The 14189-nt window shown below is 49.8% G+C and overlaps 1 protein-coding gene and 1 long non-coding RNA gene across 2 annotated transcripts in view; one reads left to right on the forward strand and one right to left on the reverse strand.

Annotated features, from left to right (window-relative positions):
• Window positions 1-2870, forward strand: part of LOC116827082 (uncharacterized) — a 123937-nt gene extending 121067 nt beyond the window's left edge. The window contains exon 4 of the long non-coding RNA XR_004374208.2: window positions 2206-2870. This is a non-coding gene — a long non-coding RNA (uncharacterized LOC116827082). The remainder of the gene's footprint in view (window positions 1-2205) is intronic.
• Window positions 1-14189, reverse strand: part of CHCHD4 (coiled-coil-helix-coiled-coil-helix domain containing 4) — a 352177-nt gene that overhangs the window by 199241 nt on the left and 138747 nt on the right. The window lies entirely within an intron of this gene.

Consider the following 14189-nt stretch of genomic DNA (forward strand, 5'->3'; position numbering starts at 1 on the left):
ACTCTGATGGGAATGATCAGACAAATGAACAGCATTAAGTGTTAACAGAGGAATTGTTAAAATCAATACACTGCCTAAGTGAGGCAGCAGTGCTGATGGGATTTAAAGGCTGGTGAAAATGAGACATGAACGTTTAGTCTCAGGTGGCAGTTTTGCAGATCAGTTTGAATTAAGCTGCAGTGTATTCATGGCCCTGCCTGTTAAAGCTGTCAGCCGGGAGTGTGAGGAATCCAGCCAAGATGTAACCCAAGAAAGGATCAGCATCTCAACATTTCCCTGGGATAACACAAACTATAATCTAGCAGCATTCCTGAGATAGAAATAGGACATTTGAATGACAGAATGTAGCTGATCATCAAAACATAATCCTGGATTGAAGATAACTTGAAGGTTCTGGACCAGATAAATGGATGCACTGAAAGCCTTCTAAATAAGAATGAAAGAAACAACAGAGCTGAAAAGATTCTTAGCTTGGATCTACTGTATATTTTGGTCTTTTGGCTGTTGGTCCTTCTGCGTCAGCAGCTGTGGTGCCAATGTTCTGTTGATATTCCATTACAGTCAATCAGTTGCTAGAACATGTTTTGCACGTTCAGCAGCATAGCAGGTGTCCTTTGCCCAGTCATATCTGGAACATTCCTCAGCATGGCAGATGAGCTCTACCCAAGTGTTCCTCATGTATGTACCAGCAGCACAGTAGGTGCATTCTACCCAGATCTAATCGATCTATCTCTCTTTGATTGACCAACCTAAGCATTTATATTGTATTCATCACCATAGATTGAGGGCCTGATTCACCACTGTGTTATTCTAGTTTTAAACTTGTAACTCCATTGATTTCACACTTGCGCACAACTGTAGTAACACAGTGGTTAAGCCAGACTTGAGTGCCCATGTGGAGCATTCAACAAATTCACAATACACTAGCCATGTTCTTCCTGGAAAACTAGCCAGCTCAGCCTACAGCAGCAGCTGTATTCTTGCCGGATATACCTGGAACATTCAGCAGCGACATTTCATTTGTTAAGAAACTCAGAAGTATATGGGATGTAACCTCCACCAGTCATTAAGAGAGCAAAAAGGTTAATTCACAATTCAGCATAAAACTCAGATCTGGGTAGTAATTTAAATGCATGGTAAATACGGACATCAAAATTCGGAGAACAGGAAAATATAACTAGGCTGTCAGTGGACTAGCTGGCCCTTAAGGCAAACTGGGCTGAGCCTTCCTTGCAGCCTTCCAGTTCACCCTCAGCTGACTGGCGATATGGCAGCATAATGATATTAGTACCCCCAGCTGTGAAAGGGTCAGGACAAGACTATATAAACTGAGTGGACAGAGACTCAGGAGAGAGGCATAAGAAGAGTTTCCTCTCTGGGAAAGGCTGAAAGGAAGTTGGATTGGAAGAGACCCTCAAGGAACAGGGTAGGCTTCTGTGGGTGAAGCCCTAAGATAGGGCCTATCTGAGAGATCTCTGAGGTAAAATGCCAGCGGCCTGGGGGAAGGGAGGCTGTAAGGGAGTCCTACTGAACAAAAACAGCAGAAGCAAAATGCTGCAGGGCCCAGGAATGGGAGCAAAGCAGAAGAATTTAGAGTGGCCTGAGAGGGGCAGAAGAGTTATTAGTTTGAAGCTATTGCAAAAGTACGGGGCTTGAACTTAATGTGACTCGGCCTGAGGGCCAGTCATGGAAGACCCAGACAGTTATGGAAGACCCAGACAGTCTACTGTGGGGTCAAGGGAGTGGCTGTGGCAGTGGGGTACTAGAAGTGAAGCCCCCAGCAATTCTTGGTCTCATGCTAGGAGGTGTAGGGTGAAAAGAGCAACAGCCTACAGGGGCCAGACACTGCCCCTGTAATCTGCTTTAGATCATCTCAGTGAGTGAGAAAACTAATGTGGTGCAAAAGAACTCTGATGCTCAGGGATTAAAACAAAGAGAGCAGCTTCCCCTCTCCTGCAGCTTGGGTAGCCAGTGCTCTTCCTCAGACCCTTTCCTTAATGGCTAGTGAGATGAGACCTTCCCTCCTGTTTCAATCTACTTTAATCTACTTTAACTGATGACGATAGTAATTATAACACATGATGAATCCTTCCCACACCATGAAATGTTGCTAAGAGCATGAACAAAGTTTTGCCATCCCTGGCTATCCAGGGCTGTTCTTTGTGTGGCATGAAACTATTACCATTTCTTCTCCCTCCCCTCTAGAAAAACCCTTCTGAAACAAGTGAAGTTTCATTATGAAAAAGGAGAAATTTCCACCTCTCAAAGGAGATGGCACCTATGAGAAAGAGTAATGGTGGCACATTGGAGAGTAGGGGCCTGCAGTAGTAATGCAAAGAGGGATGCAAATCAGAGATGTATTTCAGGGCTGTGAAAACTGGAAGATGGAGCTGGTGCTCCTGGTCAATCTATTGGTGCAAGGCTGTAGGTAAGAAGGTGACTGTAGCTTGTTGGAGGGTCAAATGTGGGAAGTGAATGATTTGATTCTAGGGTTGTGGATTGGGAAGTGTTGCAGGGAGATAGGGGTCCAGTAGAGGATTATCGTGTGGAATGTAGGAGTTGGGAGTGTTGGCAGTTGGAGGATGGAGGTTATCTGAAGGAAGCTGAGTTTTTGGATTGGCATAAGGGCTGGAGATGATTGACAGTTGTAACCACTCATTTTTTCCTGCCAAAATGGATTGTTCTTTCTTTACTAAGGGCTTTTCTACACTTATCGGAGGATCGACTCTGCTGTGATCGATGCATCGGCGGTTGATTTAGCGGGTCTAGTGAAGACCCGCTAAATCGACCAGCGATCGCTCTCTCGTCAACTCCTGTATCCACCTGATCAAGAAGAGTAAGAGGAGTCAATAGGAGAGTGTCTCCCGTCAGCATCACATAGTGTGGACTCCGTAGTAAGTAGATCTAAGCTATGTCAATTTGAGTTATGCTATTCATGTAACTCAAATTGCATAGCTTAGATCGACTTTTCCCTTTAGTGTAGACAAAGCCTCAGAGCCCCCCAAAATTTAGTTACACTTACAGGAGACTTCAGTGGCAGATCTAGACTGCTGCTGGCTTATGCTGTGAGGATCTCTAGGAACATCTGGGTACTTCTAAACAGCTCAGGACCTGTCCCACTGCTCATCAGTAGGAGCAACACCCTGCCTCTACTGCAGATTCAGCACTACAGGATAGCTACTTGCTTGGACTAACAACTTACAGATATATGACTTGAATCAGCTGATGGTATGACAGGGACCTTGAGAATCAGTGTGGTTACTGCATCTCTCTTGGTCTCCATTTAACGTCTCCTTTCCACTTCTTCATCCCCCAGATTCCTGAGTGGAAATTAAAGTGTCTCACATGTCGACTTTCTCCCACTCTCCTTACTGGTTACTTGTAGGGATGGGAAGAGATCCCAACATCTCCAGTCTGTTTGCTCAGAGTTCTTTGTGCTGCCTCAAATGTTGCAATATGCAGTCTCAGTAAAAACAGCTATTATCTTAGAGCAGTGGTCTCCAAACTTTTTTGATTGCACACCTCTATCAGGAAAAATCTTTTGAGCATGCACCCCCTGCTGTGCCAAAGGGGAAAAAAAAAAGCCACTCAGACTCCCGCCTAAACTGCTGAAGGGGGAAGGGGAAGCACCACTCGGACTCCTGCCCGAACCGCCGAAGCAAAAAAAAAAAAGCACTCCTACTGCCGTGCACCCCCAAGGATCTTTTTGCGCACCCCACTTTGGAGACCACTGTGTTAGAGGACTAGAGAGTAGCAAAAGCTGTATCTATCTTTGAAACAGGCACTTGGGGTGCTTTTACCAGTGAGTCTTATCTTACTACCAGGTAAATCGGTAGATGAAGTATAAAGCCACTATATGCACATGTCATGAAGGCCATTGGCATCTGTAAAAACATCATGCTTCTTTAATCTATTAGAATTCTTTGATCATGTCAATGAAACAGTGTCTAAAGGAGAACCAGCTGTCCTGGGCCAACACACTATTTAATCCACTTTCACAGTGATGTAATTCCATTAAAACAAAAGTTCACATGAACACTTCTTTCCATGGTAGTGTGGTCCCACGGATTTGGCCCTGGTCTGAGACACCGGAGATCTGAGCACTATTCCTGAGTAAATCCCTTAATCTCTCTCTGCTTTAGTTTGTCAATCAGTAAAATGAGGCCAACAACCTCTGTCGACTTCTATTAAGTATTTGAAGAGAGAGATTTGAAACATGCTGTATAAGTGCTAAATATTATCTGTTGTTGTTGTTAGTGTTTTTTAATGGTTCTTTGGTGCAGAAACAAATTAGTCTCTCCCTTCCTCCACCCATCTCAGGGAATTTCTATAGCCTGAATATATGACCCATTTTATAGGGAGCTAAATCAAGATGCAGGGAGAATATTTCGGGACATGGATGTCCCTGGTTATGTTTGCAGATCTAAGCCACATTCATGTGGGCAGCAGCAAGGTGAGATTGGCACTGCACTCCATGAAGTACACGTGTCTATTCAATGAGGCTCATGTACTATGAAGACTTGATACTTGTCAAGTTGAATTAAAAGTCTGGAGTGTAAATCTGACAGGCTTCAGAGCAGGGTCCTTGAATTCAAAAAGAGCACAGCACTAACCTCCTTCCTCCCCCTCTTCCCCCTTTCAGGCAGAAAATGTTAAACGAATTGTAGAGGCTTTGAATGTTGAGGATTGAGACACTTTAAATTTAGTCCCATTAACTTGTGTTCATTTACAGGCCACTTGGATGCAATCTCTAGCTCGCCTGAGTCCTATCATGTACCACAACCAAGACAATACACTTGGAGAATCATGTGTTTTTAAAAAAAAAAAAAATCCCCATCTGAATACGTGGTTTTGTTGTCTCTGTACCTGACTGCAAAAAGCTGCATGTGTTGTACCTGTCAGCATTGCCTCTGAATTACAAGTGAGGAGCCATCTTTTCACACATGTATTTACTGGAGCTGAGAGAAACAACTGGCCTGTGCTTGAGAAATGTTGGCTGGCAGTTATAAAAACCTGAGAATGGGGGAGCCCTGAAATCCAAGACAGGAAATAAATGCACATTGCACAGTGAAGGGATTTTCTATTCCTTCACATCAGTGAGACTGACACCACATGCCATCTGCACTCCTAGAGAACCATGTTGTTGTGTAGCATGGGCAAGATTCAGGTTACATCTCTTCAGGGTCAGTACCACATTATCAGTGGTCCCTTAGACGTGCTGTGGGCTTGATTGTGATCTCACATGGTGGTAACTTTGAATATTTTTAATGGAGTTGCTCCTGATTTTCATTGAGGTCAGTCTGGCCCTGGAGCAGCCTATACCTTTAGCAGTAGCTGTGCTCTGTGCTTGATGTGTTGTTCATAAGTCAAATGTGTTTAATCTTCACACTAACAGCTCCCTTCTCTCCCCACGTCTGGGTCAGATCACAACTAACCTTGCATGGGTGCATTGGAAAGTGGGAGGCACGAATAAAGCACTTTCCCCCTTTACCTATACTGGGGTGTATCAGGGATAATCCCTGTCCTTCATTCCTAGTCTAGGACAAATGAATATGTACAGTCATGATGGTGAATTCAGTGAAAAGGACAAGGAGGAGCCTGGTGAACAGAGCTGCACCTGTGAGGCTAAGTGTCAGGGGCAGCTCAAGTCTGCACTGCCCCAGCTCTGACAGTGTTTCTGCCTACCTTGAGCACAATGCCACTGGGAGCATAGCCATGGCTTGCTCCATCAGCTGGAGAGGTATCTTAAATCCATGCTCTCCTCTCAGGACTCTGGGAAAGTTCTGTTACTTCTGATTCCATATCACTCTACAATCTCCCTTTTCTTATATACCGCAGCTGCTTAAACCCCAGTCCAGTCCTCAGTCAGCTCTTGCTTTGAGTACTGCAGCAGCCTCCTCTCCTCTCCATCCAAAGTGCTGCAGCTAAAGTGACCTTTCTCTCCCATTGCTCCGATCATATCACTTTTCCTCTTCCTCCCACTAATCCTTTCCCTGGCTCCATCTCTCTTTCTGCATCAAGTTCAGGCACCTTGTCCTTCCTTTCTCTTTCTCTCTCTCTCGATGCCAGTAGATGGGACAGAACACCACACCCAGGAGATGTGTGGGTTACATATGCACTCGTACATATGAACACATGATCTATGCTCTTCCCAAGTCTATCTCCTTAAGTCCCTTTGTCTCTGTGCATCTTGCTTTCCACACACCAAATAATATGAAGACATCACAAGGGCAGGGCTGCGTTCTTAATAACTGTTTGCCCAATATATGCAAGGCCTATTACATACAGACTGCTGCTGTGGCAGGTTTCTGGTGGTTTCTAAAAGCACAGAACACAGTGACCACTACTTGAGGGCTCACAAACTATTTAAAGGGGTACTAACTTATTCCTATACTGTAAAATATTCTCCCAATCTCAGCTGCAAGCTCCTTCGCCTCCATCAGCTCCCTCCTTAAAGTTCACTTATTTCGTAAGTCTTCCCTTGAGCCTCTTCACTCTGATGCTGAGCATGTCCCCCGTGTAAGGAGCATGTGTCTTTGCCCCTTTTTAGTGGCTGGCCCACAGAAGAGGTTTGTGAGTCTGCTACAACTACCAAGTTGGAGATTTATCCCTTTAGCTCAAGTGCTACAGCTTCATGCCTTGAACATGGAAGGTCCCACATGCCAGCTGTGCTGGTGTTGGTTATATGTACTTCAGTTCTTCTGCTACCCATATGTATTTGTGGTAGAGGAACCCAAACATAAACCTGGGATCCAAATTCCTCAGAGTTTGGAGAAGTTTGGATCTGAACTTGGTAGCTCAGGCTCATCTCTAGTTTGTGTTTGTCTGAATTATACCGAAGCACATTGGGCAGCATGGAAATTACCAGACTAGATCAGACCAATAGACCATCCAGTTTAGGATCCTGTCTATGACAGTGGCCAATAGCCACTGCTTGTACTCATCCATAGTTGGCCATTTAGAAAGCTGTTTGAGTCAGCTACAGCTGAAAAGTATCACGTAACTTACTTGATCTTCCAGCAGAGGACAAATAAGGCCCTACATATGGTTTTATCTGTCTGAGTGCAGGAGCTGGTGACTTATCAGCACTAAGGCTAGTGCAGGAAAGAGGAGAGACAGATTTATGGCACCCATGGCACCTATGTCTACAGGAAAGGGAAGCCCATCATGATTTAATTCAGGCCTGCACAACTCGTAAAGTGGCGAGGGCCACATTACTCCAAAGAAAACAGCTGAGGGTCGAAACCTCCTGACTCCGCGGAAACACCCCCTTGCCCCCAGGATCTCCAAGCCCGGCGGAAACACCCCGCCCCAGCACCGCCCAGCCCTGCAGAAACAAACCTTTCTTCCCCAGCGCCGCCCCACCAAAACACCTGTGGGCCAAAAAGGAAGGTTGGGAGTAGGGAGGTGATACTTGATTTTAAATCATCCAGGAGCTCCCAGCTGAAGAAGTGGCTGGGAGCCCTCAGGGTCAAATTAAAGGGCCCGGAGCTCTGGCAGCTGGGGGACCTGGAGCTTTGCGGGGCTGAGGCAGGGATTTAAAGGGCCCAGAGCTCCTGCTACCGAGGGGAGCCCGAGCCCTTGAAATCCCAGCCCCAGCCCATCCGCTGGACCTGTGGCTGGGATTCAAAGGGCTCTGGGCTGCCTGCAGCCACAGGGAGCCCTGAGCCCTTTAAATCTCAGCCGCCGCCGGGATTCAAAGTGCTCTGGGCTGCCCGTGGCAGCAGGGAGCCCTGAGCCCTTTAAATCTCAGCCGTGGCCGGGAATCTCTGCGGGCAGTCCAGAACCCTTTGAATCCCGGCCCTGGCTGGGATTTAAAGGGCTCTGGGCTCCCCGCCACTGCCAGCAGCCCAGAGCCCTTTGATTCCCGGCCGCGGCTGAGATTTAAAGGGCTCAGGGCTCCCCACAGCAGCGGGCAGCCCAGAGCCTTTGAATCCCGTCCATGGCTGGCAGGGCCGGCTTTAGGAAATGCTGGGCCCAGTTCGAACATTTTCAGCGAGGCCCCGGCAGGGATGACTGAAAAAAAAAACCCCCATAAAGAAAAGTCTTTCATTTCTTAGCAACCGGTTCCCTATAAAAAGTTCTGCCACAGTATGTATTTTTTGTACCAATAGGGTTACCATACTTCCATATTTTCCTCTCGGATGGCGATTTAAGAACCAAAAAGCCTGACATGTCCGGGAAAATACAGATGTATGTTAACCCTACCTAAAGTTCTTTTTTAAAAAGATGGGTCTGAACTAGAAATGAGCTCAGCCACTCCCTGAGGGTGTGCTAGGGTGCACATGTGTGGGTTCCAGCTGCTCCCTGCCCACTTCATTGAAGCAAATGTGCAGGGTTACTTCCCTGGGAACTGCAGGGCACCAGTGGACATGGGGCTGGCTGGAAGTGAGGGGAGGAGGGGGCTGAAGGTAGGGTCTGGCTGCAGTCTGGGCAATGGGTGTGGGGCAGGGTGGAGACAGGGGGTGTGGGTGGGCTGGCTGGCTTCAGGCAGGGCCACGGGGGGGGGCGCGGCATGGGTTGGCAGGGCTGGAGACAAAGGAGTGCGGGACTGGCTGGCTTCAGGCAGGGGGGTGCAGCAGGGGTTGGCTGGAGACAGGGCAGGGGGTGCAGGGCTGGTGCGGGCAGGGCAAGAGGTGCGGTAGGGGCTGGCTGGAGACAGGGCAGGGGGTACAGGGCTTGCTGGAGACAGGGGCTGGTGCAGGGCTGGAGGCAAGGCAGGGGCTGTGGGGCTGGCTGGAGACGGGCTGGCTGCGGGCACCAGGTGCAGTGCTGGCTGCAGACAGGAACTGGTGCAGGCAGGGCAGGAGGTGCGGGGTTGGTGCAGGCAGGGGGTGCAGCAGGGCTTGGCTGCCGGCAGCTGGTGCAGGTACAGGAGGTACAACCCATCCTGTATGGTGAGTGCCCCCTCCTCCTCCCTCCCCCACCAGGGTAGCAGCAGCAGCCTGGGGCTCAGGGGCTATTTAAAGGGTCCGGGGCTCCCTTGCTTCCGCTGCCCCAGCCCTGTAAATAGCTGCAGGAGCCCTGGGGAAGTGGCGGTGCTCCGGGAACTATTTAAAGGACCAGAGCGGCAGAGGAAGCTGGAGCCTCCCCCTCACCCACTACCCTAGGGCTCTGGGGGCTATTTAAAGAGCCCAGGGCTCCCCTGCTGCTACCGCCCCAGCCCTTTAAATAGCTGAGGGAGCCCTGGGGAAGCGATGAGGCTTCGGCAGCTATTTAAAGGACCGGGGCGGCAGAGGCAGCTGGAGCCCCGGCCCTTTAAATAGCCCCTGGAGCCCCCTACTACTCCAGTGCTCTGAGGGTATTTAATGGGCCCGGGGCTCCCCTTCTTCTACCACCCCAGGCCTTTAAATAGCCACGGGAACCCTGGAGAAGCGGTGGGGCTCCGGTGGCTATTTAAAGGGCCAAGGTGGTAGAAGCGACAGGAGCCCCGGACTTTTTAAATAGCCCCCAGAACCCCACAGCCCTACCCCAGGGCTCCAGCAGTGGGGGTCTAGTGGCAATTTAAAGGGCTTGGGGCTCCAGCCCCAGCTGCAAGCCCCAAGACTTTTAAATTGCCACCTGGGGAAGCTGGGCCACCCCGGTACAGCGCACTGGCTTTTGCCGGTACACCGTACTGGGGCTTGGGCATGGGGCCCTCTTAGAGGCAGGGCCCAATTCAGGGGAATTGGTTGAACTGGCCTAAAGCCGGCCCTGGAGGCTGGGATTTAAAGGGCTCTGGGCTCCCCACTGCTGCGGGCAGCCCAGAGCCCTATGAATCCAGGCTGGGGCTGAGATTTAAAGAGCTCTGAGCTCCGCGTCTCTGCGGGCAGCCCAGAGCCTTTTGAATCCCGGTCCTGGCTGGGATTTAAAGGGCTCTGGGCTCCCCACGGCTGCCAGCAGCCCAGAGCCCTATGAATCCCGGCCGTGGTTGAGATTTAAAGGGTTCTGCGCTGCCAGCAGCGGCGGGCAGCTCAGAGTCTTTTGAATCCCAGCCACGGCTGAGATTTAAAGAGCTCTGGGCTCCCAGCCACTGCAGGCAGCTCAGAGCCTTTTGAATCCCGGCCACAACGGATATAAAGGGCTCTGGGCTCCCCGTGGCTGCGGGCAGCCCAGAGCCCTATGAATCCTGGCCATGGCTGAGATTTAAAGAGCTCTGGGCTCCCAGCCGCTGCGGGCAGCTCAGAGCCTTTTGAATCTCGGCCGCGGCTGGGATTTAAAGGGCTCTGGGCTCACCACTGCTGTGGGCACCCCAGAACCCTTTGATTCCTGGCTGCGGGCCGCACAGTGAGCCTCTGCGGGCTGCATGTTGTGCAGGCCTGATTTAATTAAATTAACATCAACTGCAAATCTTATGACCAAACATTTTGAAATCAGCAGAACACAAGAAAATAGCAGAAGTGGGTAGGGCAGATTCTGCCTTCATTTTCATGTGACTGAGTGTAATCCGTGAAACACTGCTAAGTTACAGTATGTCTGACTTTCTGCCATCATAGGTTCAATAAGGAAATGATCCAAAGAAAAGCAACTCACAGTTATGACTCATTGATATACAGGGCATTGCTAGAAATGTGTTTGAGTTTTGAGACGATTAGATCCAGGCAGTCAGTAATCTTTAAGAATTAGGTAGTTATAGTCCTGGGGAAACAGATGGACTGACGTCAGTGGGAAAGGCACAAGTGAAAGTGAGCAGAATGTAGCCCTGTGTTTCTCAGCTGTGATCTGGGGGCACCCCCTCCATGGAGGGGAGAGGATTCTTGATGCTCCATTAAGCCCTTAATTTTAGCCCTGCACAGTGACAAGTGCATCCGTGGCACTTAAATTATGGGATAGATTTTGTCTTTAGGCAGAACCCTGGACAAGGGGTGAAGAATGAGCTGCACCACCCAAGAGCAGCCCTTGGAGGCTGGGTGGGTCAGGTCCTCAACTGGTATAAGATAGTGTAGCTCCATTTACTTCAATGGAGCTAGGCCTTGTGACTGAGAGAGACACTGCTGATCACAGTGTCTTTTCTGCTTCCTTCGTGCTTCTAGGGATTAGTTGGCCTATACCATGGATAATTTATTACCCTCCCCAGAGGTGGCAGAACTGGCGGGGCTGGAGGGGCTAGCACATCTCACAAGCGTGAAAATAGTCGTATATATGTGGGGGATGAGAGCAGCCAATGGAGGGATTGGAGTAGCCACCACAGCACGCAGGCTCAGGTTGGGAAGTGGGACCTAGAGGGGCTGGAGTGGTCCTGGGAGCAGGTAGGAACTCTCAGGGCCCTCTATCCCAGCCTGGAGCCAGTTCACCTCCTGAGACTGAGTGTCACTCCCTCCTCTCACTCCCCTTCCTATCCCTCCAACCTAGGGTGACCAGACAGCAAATGTGAAAAATTGGGACAGAGGGTGATGGGTAATAGGAGCCTATATAAGAAAAAGACCCAAAAATCGGGACTGTCCCTATAAAATCGGGACATCTGGTCACCCTACTCCAGCCCCTCCCATTCCAAAGGAGCTTCTACCCCTCCTTCTGCTACTCTGGCCAGTAAGTGTGAATGGGAGTGGAGGCGATGGAGCCAAAAGCTGTCGATTCCTCAACAGTCTGCTCTGGAGAGGAAGCAGTTGGGCACTGCTTACTCCAATGCACCTGGATCCAAGGTCCAAGTAATCTATGTATGGAGCTCTTCACTTCCTCATACCCTTGTGTATGGACTCAGTCACAATCTAGCCCTAATAAAACTATTGTTCAAATCACTCCTGATTGCTTGCTTCTTCCATGATGCTCACAAGAAGTACAACGATAATGAATAAGAACACAAAATGTCCCAACCAAGCTGAAACCTTCCTCTGGGTTTCCCAGTACATTATGTCATCTTTTGGAATCAACTGCTAAAGACAGGTCCAGTTGGATATATTGTTTACTACCATGGGTAGCTTCCAGTTAAGTAAGCACTACCCCCATGGTTAATGCTTGCACAATATGGACCTCTGTCTGCCTTTTAAACTGTGAGCACTATTGTCTTAATCTGATATTGTCAACAGTCAGATGTTGAACTAGACTTAGACTGTCACCAACTCATTTCACAAAGAAGCTATTAGTTGATAACAGCTTCTAGCTATTAAAGACCTGAGCTGGTTTCCAACTGGTGACCTTGGGGTAAAAAGCTTCATGTCCCATAATCAGGGCTGTTCTTACCCATACGCAAAGTATGCAACTGTGTAGGGCACCAGGAAATTTGGGGCACCAAATTTCCTGGTGCCCTGTGCAGCTGTGTGCTGCTCAAGCCCCTGCCCTGCCTCTTCCCCATGGCCCCTGCCCGGCTCCACCCCCGCCTCGTCCTTTCCCTGCCCCTGCTCCACCCCAGCCTTGGCCCCACTCCCCTGAGGAGCGCAGGATGGCCAGGCCTGCACTCACCGGCGGTGGGAAGTGCAGACCCGACCCCAGCCACGACGTTGTTGAGTGCTGGGGGGTGGTTTCCCCTTGCCCCCCAAGCCAGCCCCGCCCCCACTGTGGAGGATGGCCCTGCCCATAATATCTCCCAAGTCTTCCAATGTTATAAATTATTTTATTTTAATTATTATTTATAGAGCATCATGACTGCAACTGGTACAGAATCTCAAGGAAAAGATATTAAAAGCAAAATTCTTGGCTCATCAGCCTAAAACTTCAGGCTAAAACCAGGTACAATACGGTTAACAAATGAAAGGCTAAATCCCAAACTCAGGTTTAAGAAATTCCTTATATGAGCAAAACTCCTTTTTCAGGTTGGATGTCTTGCCTGAACAAGAAGTGATTAAAAACGGAGTTCAGAGTTCAGGATTGGGCTCAGGGAGTGGTATATGGATGTTCCAATAATTTGACATTTTTAGTTCAAGCAAATTGTTCCTTTGTGTGAGTTTAGGACTCAAACAGCTCTATGAAAGGTAAACATTCAAGTTCTCTCCCTTCTAATCTGATCCTCTATTCGATCAACTAGCATAAAGCGGTTCAGGATGAAAGGAAGGATGGTCCAGTGATTGGGACACTAGCCTAGGACATGAGAGATCAGGGTTCACTTCCTTTCTCCACCACAGACTTCCTGTGTGACATTAGGTGAGTCACTTTGCCGCTCTGTGCCTCAGTTTACCACACATAAAATGGGGATAAGCGTACTTCCCTGCCTCACATCAGACTTGTGAGGATAAGTATATTAAGGATTGTGAGGTGCTCAGATACTGCAGTGATGGGGTCTATATAAGTACCATAGATAGATTTCCTCTATACAGAATCCCACAAAAGCTGATTGGACCCTTCCTGCAGTTTCAGATCTGTTTCAGGGAATTATAATAGAGCAGGGGTACCTATGGCCCGTGGGCCACATCCAGCCCAGTACTTCATGTCATGCAGCCTCTGGCAAGTCTCCAGGCTGGAAGCACCAAGCCTCGGAGCCCCCACGCGGGGCTGGAGCCATGAGTGCTAGCTCACCCCACTGTGGGGGGAAGCTAGGGTTGCCAGGCCTTTAAAAGTCTGCTCAGTTCCTGGCAGTGACTGGCATATCCCTGTGGCCCCTAGGAGCAGGGGTGTTCAGGGAAGCTCTGTGCACTGTCCCCGCCTCCAGCACCAGTTCTGCAGCTCCCATTGGCTGGGAACTGCAGCCAATGGAAGCTGCGGGGGTGGCGCCTCCGAGCATGGGCAGCACTCACCATGCAGAGCCCTCTGGCCCCTCTGCCTAGGGGCCGACAGGGTGGCCACTTCTGGGAGCCGTGTGGAGCCAGGGAAGGCATGGAGCCTGCCTTAGCCCTGCCGCACTGCCAACCGGGAGCCACCTGAGGTAAGCACTACGTGGCTGGAGCCCACTCCCTGAACCTCTTGTCCCAGGTCAAACCCCCTCCCAGACCCTGTACCCCCATCTGCACCCCTGCTGCAGCCTGGAACCCCCTCCTCCATCTGAAACCCCTCATCCCCAGCCTCACCCCAGCACCTGCACTCCCACCCACACCCCAACCCCCAGCCTGGAACCTCCTCCTCCACCTGGAACCCCTCATCCCCAAACCCACCCCAGAGCTTGCATCCCCAGCCAGCACCCTCACCCCTCCCGCAACCCAACCCCCACCCAGAGCCCCCTCCTGCACCCTGAATCCCTCATTTCTGGTACCACCCTGGAGTCTAGGGGAAGCCCCAAGCCTGTGCCTCCCCACCCCCTGTGGGGCTGTGTGTGGCCTGCAACTGATTTTTTTTTCTGTGGG

The sequence above is a fragment of the Chelonoidis abingdonii genome, chromosome 17 (assembly GCF_003597395.2).
Source record: "Chelonoidis abingdonii isolate Lonesome George chromosome 17, CheloAbing_2.0, whole genome shotgun sequence".
Lineage (NCBI taxonomy): Eukaryota > Metazoa > Chordata > Testudines > Testudinidae > Chelonoidis > Chelonoidis abingdonii.